Genomic DNA, 6,000 nt, shown 5'->3' with positions numbered 1-6,000 from the left:
AAAATGACGAGAAATGCAAATGGCGGATCATTGCTATGTTGTAGGATAGGATCAAGACCCTCACCGAGTATACCCATGCTCTGCAGCATATGATCGATAAAGAGCACATACATCGCCTGAACCTAGAATATGAGCTTACTATCTTGAGCCTCTATGTTGTCAATTAGGACAAGTTTAAGAATTAAGAGTTAGGTTGTGGATCAATAGAGCACGTTTAAGTCAAATGTTTAGGTTGTTTGCTTAGCTCAATTGTTAGGTCAATTGTTAGGTTGGTTAAAGTTTGTGCTAGCTAGTTGAAAGTTTGTGTTTAGGTTGGATTATGTATTAAAGTGCCTTATAAATGGAATCTTGTTACTACTACCTGCTCTCTATTTCTTCTGTATATGTGTTTGTCTCCACATGTTGTGCATAAAGGTAAACAGGAAACAAGTGTGGGGGAAGCACACCGCGATAACAAAATGAGAACTGATCGCAAAAATCATGAAATTTAGAAAACAAAGGACCTAGGACCACGTGCAACGAAGCAGGCCTCGAGCAGCCCCTGGAGCAGGCCTCCAGCCTCCCTCTTGGGCCAGACGGCCCATCACTGCTCTGCCTCACCCCGAGCTTTGTCCACGGTCAGGTTTGACTCCTGTATGATCTATTTTCACATGTTTCGCTTTCTGTTTCGAACCGAATTGATAATTCTTTGATAAACAACTTTAAAACCTGAGGAAAGATTATTTCAGTCATGACTAAAGGATAGATTCACATAATACTTTTCATGGAAGTCTTGCTACTATTGGGAACTCAATATTAGGGACCCCATGTTACTTAAGTTTTTGTGGGATGAGATATAGTAGAATAATGAGAACTTGATTCTTGATGTCTTGTTATTGGAGAATTTTATTTCAAAAAATAAAAAAATAGCTACATCTCTCCTTTGTGGTAAAGCAATATCCCACCAAAGCCAAATATGATATATAGACTAGGAAAACCTTCTACATATACTACTTGCTACTGCATTGAGTTTGGTCAAACCTTGTGACCCTTGTTGAGAAACTTATCATGCTCTCAAGATCAAGATCAAGATCATGTACACTCCACATATATCTGCTGCTCCTACACTAGGGGTACGCAACAACATATTTTCCATCCACCCAAAAAAATGTTCTACTCTTACATTGGGAATAGACACAAAAATATGTTAGGATTCCACTAAATAAATGCTCCAAAGTTCTTGTAAATACCTCTCTTGAAAAGTTTCAATTGTAGAAAAAGAGGCATGGGCTATGCAAAAGTTATTCATAAAAGGAAAATAAAGTATTGGAAAAAATGGGCAAGTGTCCGAGATATTTTAAACAATGGGTACTTAGATGCCCGCCTGAAAAAAAGAGAAGAAAAAAATGAATAAGATAGCCCATGATTTCTTGCAAAAGTGTTTCCAAGTTCTAAACAAGAGAGATATGTTTCAAGGAGCATAGTAGAATTATGTTAGCCACCATATACATATCCATGCACATGAACATGTTGATCTAAGAATATGACATTTTTCTCCTCGGATCCTTGTTTTGACTTAACAATATATGCAATGCAAGTATGTTCTCATATTTATCCCTACCTGAGCTCCACATAAGCTTTTTAGAAGTTGGTAAAGAGAAGGCAAAAAAACATCAATGCCTTGGTAAGGATCCAAAAATACTACATACAATGAGTGATTTGAGAGTACCATAAAAGGAGAATGGAAACTATTGTTTTGTTTTCAAAAATCTTAAAATGTTTCTCCAATTGACTTGACTGAAGGAAGATGGTGATCTATTTCAAGTTGTTCCATTCTTCAACCGCCCAAAGTTCTATGGTAGACACTTTGAATCCTACAGAGCATGTATGACTGGGAATGGTTTTATGTTGATTACTTGTCCTAAAGTTATGTCTTAAGTAATCCATCCTTTTATCGAGGACGAGTAAAAGCCTAAGTGTGGGGGAGTTTATTGATAGTAGTTAACACCAATCACAAACCATCAATATACCTTGTATAAATGACTAAAATGGATCACCAACATTGACTTAGGGGTTTAAACTAACAATTTCCATAAGTTTTGGTGAATCTATGTTTTCAGCAGGATTTAATTAAAAACTGCCAAGGGGGCCTATTCATCAAAGGAAAACACGTTTATCCGCAGCGGGACCAATGAAGGAAGACTCTAGATGACACCAGGAGGCTCTCCACCGAAGCAGGGCCTAAGCCACTGCCGTGTGGGGCTGGCTAGCCCCACTATCAGGTTGGCCGGCCTATGGGCCCCACCTGTCATGCCCTCCTCGCTACGTCGGTTCTCTACCACCTCAAGGATCACATCTACTCCATTCTTTTAGGTCGGTTTGATCCGAGGGCCCAGGATGCTTGAAGGCCCCTATATATTCCTACCTGTACCCCCCTCCTCCATGGAGATCCTGAAACCCTAGAAACCAAAAGCTACAATTCATATCCTCTTCATCAGGATCAGAGTTAGAAATCAAGAGAGATTAGTCTAGAAAGTTAGGATCTAGTCTTATTAGAAATAGAGAGATAGAGTGTGAGGGAAGAGTTTGGAGGAAGTGTGGCCTGTCGGTACTCTCTCTACGGCTTGTACCCTAGCAGAATAAAGTTCTTCTTGAGCTTGCTTCTAAGATTTCTCTGGTAATCAACTTTTAATACAAGTAAGCATCTTGTTCATATTGTTCTTTAGGTTATCGATTGTTTTGAGTACTTTAATCCTTATAGCTCCTGGGTTAAAGTAGTATTCGTAGTGTAAGCGTGATGCTTAGACTCGGTTACTCATGGATGTATCCTACTTTCCGGATTGGTGGTAGTTCACGAGGGTGACTCTTATAGCCTCGTTGAATCCTTTGTAGTCCACCTCCCATTTATAGGCCGAGCAGGACCTTGTTACAATAGAAAACATATTTGCCTGTGTTTTCCTTAGTAATATCCCAGAATTGAATAATAGAAGACATAGCTTACCAAAGTTAGAACTAGAAGACCTTAGCAATCTGCTTTATACTCTTGTTACCTTACGTCTTGTTGCTGCTCCGGGTTAAGTTAGACTTAGTATTCTCACACATATTTCTTTGAGTTCGATATTCTAGAATATTTTTCGATGAAGTGCTACATTGATATCCGTGCACTAGCGGATTATTCTGTGTGCGTTAATATATACCAATAGCCGGCGACTCCTGATTTGTTGGAAATCAGAGTAGAGCAAGGAGGAGAAGGGGAGAGGGGAAAAGGAGGGGGAGATGGGGTGTTCCCACTCATGGCAGAGTTGGTGGGGGAGAGGGTGAGGTCAGAGCGGCACTGCTAGGCCTATTTATAGGCTGGCCATGTCGGTTCCAATGGTAAGATATTTCTCGCCCGTCGAGCTCACCCAATGGCGCGCACACGTGCCTAATCCGCTAGGTCGGTTCGCCACAATGCGGGCTTGCCCATGCGTGCGACCGAGAGAGCTTGGGCTTGCTCATGGCAGTATGGTAGGGTGTGTTCACCACCGCATGTCGAGGAAGGTGCAGTGAGGGAGAGAGAGGTAAAGGTGGGGTCGGGAAAAGATCTCACGAGCATCTCGGAGTTCTTTACTTTGCTAGGGCGAGGTGGTGGCAGCGGGGCCAGGCAGCTCGGCGTGGTGACATGGTATTTGCGTCACTAGCCCGAGGTAGAAGATGTGCCAGACGGCTGGGTCCCACACGCCAGTGAGAGAGAGAGAAGAGAGGAGGCGGGCGTGAGTTGGGCCAGGGCGAACCAACGGGCCAGTCCAGTAGCGGGAGAGGGAAGGAGAGGAGAGGAGGAGGGAAAGTGGGCTGCTGCTGCTGCGGGCCAAGAGGGGAGGGAGGAATGAGCCCATAGATCTTTTCTTAATTCCCTTTCATTTTCTTTTTCCTAGTTTTCCTATACTAAGTTTAAATGCATTTTGAATTCAAATTTAAATATGGATGCAAGCAAGGTGTACTACCATATGTTCAACAAGGAAGCAAACACTCAAGCACACAATTCTACACCTATAGTTTTATTACTATGTTGATCTATCTATGTTAATTCCAAGGTTAATTAACTATATATGTTGGATCCTATGCAAAGTTTTTAAAAGTTCAAATTTTTAGTCATTTTTAAATTAGGTCAAAATTCGGGGTGTTTCATTTACCGCCAGATCACCCAGTGCTCTCGGCCTCTCCTTGACTTGGTCTAGTCATCGTCTTGACTCCGTCCAACACCGTCTTCACCACCTTCCGCACATCTATACTTGCTTGTCGATGCCCCCAAGTGCTAGCCGTCCACGATCCATCCTTCTACCATCGGTCCCTTGGTCGAAGCTTCCACATCCACCCTTTACCGCTCCTAGTTCCTCGCACATGAACTTCTCACTTGACCTTCCCCATTGTCGTCGACCGTCTCAATGCTCAACACATGCACATCATAAGACGAGACATATTGCACATACACAACTCACGCTATGGTTAGTCTCAACAAACTAATCCAAAGCTCCGATCACCGCTTGACAATCACTCATCGCACATACACATGGGTACATATCCACCATGTGTTCGCAAAAATATAGGACTATAAGATAACTAATGCATTATTGTATGAGTTGTCGTTTCTACATGTCGGTGATATGAACCTAGGGTACCTCACCGCTAATAACTGCACATATTTTCTGCAGCCTTAGGCATCGGATAGAGATGGGCCTCCTGTCCTGCAGCTTTGAACTCCAAACCAAATCACTGCTAGCTGGTCAAAATTTTTGAGCTCAAGGTACGTGGAGTTTGTTTAGCTGCACTTGTATTTACATTATTTGACATGAGTGATTAGGGTAGAAAATTAAACAGGGCCGAAATTAAAATTTTAACTTAAAAAGCAATGCTTATTGAGGAGAGACAACCTTCAACCACCGGTTTGATGATACATTGTTGCAGCTTTAAGAATGTCACACCTAATTTTAAGGATAAAATTGAATGCACTAAACTCATGTGTGCCCAGGGATCAGTCACACACATAAGCTGACAAATTATAAAAAGTATCATCACGGTGTATCTTACATCACGATTAATAACATAACATAGTCTTAGACAACAGAGCGGAAAATAAAAAGATAGCTCTCCCATGGAAGCTCCAACACAGGGACAGTCAACTGGTTGACCATAAGCCTAATAGTCCTCTGGGAACTCCTCATATCCATTGACATCTGTTACCCATCCGAGATTTTTATCCAAATATTGAAAGTAAACAAGCGTAAGTACTTCCCGTACTTAACAAGTTAACATGGGGTTATGAAAGCTCAAAAAGGATGACACTGGTTTACTACAGTTAGCACTTTTAGTGAGTCAAGATTTTATCATCTACTATTATCAGGTTATGCTTAAGCTCCCATTTTAACCCATATAATCAGATATCAGAATCATTTGGATCATATTATCATCGTATACCTTCATAAATGAACAACAATAAGTAACCAATTATTCTGTGAGTTTTCTGTAACAACCCAGATTTTTACTTTTTTCCCGGAAACCAAAATTACGAACTTTTTAAAAATTTTCCTGTAATCGTGTGAAGCATGTAAATGTTAGGTCAAACACGAGTCAAACCCGCTAACGAAACATTGCATGCATATAGAATTGTTTGTAGAGATTTGCTGGAGCTCTTTTGTTGCCTCGTGTTTGAGTCTTGGTTTCATTTTGGAGAAGCACAATCTATAGCAACTCCCTTGGATTCCTCGCGGGATTATTCCGACTCTCCCGTGATCCTCTCTCATTCTATTAAAACCTAGACCAACAAGACCAAGCCCCGATGTTTCCCTTCTAGAACCTTCCTAGAATGCTCACCTGCCCGCGCCTCCAAATGATCGCCACGTCATACCAGCTGTCACATCAATGTCACGGACACCGGTGCACTCATCACGAACCCTAGAACCAGTTTAGGAAAAACCTATCTCCTTAATCCCTGGCCAGCAGGCTGCACAGCATGCGTGCATGCACCTGTACCTCGTAACTTAG

This window comes from Miscanthus floridulus, chromosome 8 (assembly GCF_019320115.1).
Source record: "Miscanthus floridulus cultivar M001 chromosome 8, ASM1932011v1, whole genome shotgun sequence".
Classification (NCBI taxonomy): domain Eukaryota; kingdom Viridiplantae; phylum Streptophyta; class Magnoliopsida; order Poales; family Poaceae; genus Miscanthus; species Miscanthus floridulus.
This window is presented reverse-complemented; position numbering follows the sequence as displayed.